The following is a 1,058-nucleotide window of genomic DNA, read 5'->3' on the forward strand; positions in this document are numbered from 1 at the left end:
GGTCTGACAGGTTATGTTGGTCTGATGGGGTATGTTGGTCTGACAGGTTATGCTGGTCTGATGGGGTATGCTGGTCTGACAGGTTATGTTGGTCTGATGGGGTATGCTGGTCTGACAGGTTATGTTGGTCTGATGGGGTATGCTGGTCTGACAGGTTATGCTGGTCTGATGGAGTATGCTGTTCTGATAGAACATCAGCAGAACTTCAGACCTTCTTTCCAGCTTCTTCTTCCTGACTTTTGTCTCCATCAGGAGCTCCGCTGTCAGCAGGAGAATCTTCGGAGCAGGCCCGTCAGAACCGAATCAGAACCAGTTGTGGAACGTTATTCAGAACCTGAACCAGAAACATCTGAACCAGCAGAGGGTGACGGGAAGCACCTGTTCTGTTGGAGATGTTCTGTCCTGGACCATCGAGGAGGAGGTCCAGAATGTTCTGGAAGGAGCTGGACATGAACCCCGTCCTGTTTAGGAGCTGAGCTCTGACTCATCATCAGAACCGGCGGTCCTGGTTTGAACAGAGATGGTCCAGCTGGAGCTGACTCACCGCCGAGGACCCCACCCTCCTCTTCCTCACCCACGCCTGCAGACCTCCGCCATCTTTTCCATCCAACTGGCCTCCTGAGCTTCTTCATGTCTCTGATTGCAGCTTCTGGACACCATCCTGAGGAGGACTGTGGTCCAGAAAGTTAGCTGAGCTGCTGAATGAAGACCTAACCTGGGTTCTGGATCAGGTCCAGATCATCCCAGCAGATCAACCGGGTCGCATTCAGAGCTTCTTAGTGGACGGCGCCTTGGTGATGCTCTCTGAGGCCTTCAGGATGGAGATACTGAGGAGAAGATGGCAGAAGGTCAAACGTTCCTCAGACTGAAAAAGCTTCTCTGCAAAGAAAACCTTTAACCCAGGTTCTGATTGGTCCAGTTCGGTGCATCGCAGCAGACTGGGTCAGAACCTCCAGAACCTCTGCTGAACTTCACCACAAACACTGGAAAAATCTAGATCAGTCATTTTTTCTTAAAATAAGTGCATTTAATCTTGGATTGAAGAGGAAAAGGAGATA

The sequence above is a fragment of the Cyprinodon variegatus genome, unplaced genomic scaffold (genome assembly GCF_000732505.1).
Source record: "Cyprinodon variegatus isolate N-32 unplaced genomic scaffold, C_variegatus-1.0 Scaffold1427, whole genome shotgun sequence".
Lineage (NCBI taxonomy): Eukaryota > Metazoa > Chordata > Actinopteri > Cyprinodontiformes > Cyprinodontidae > Cyprinodon > Cyprinodon variegatus.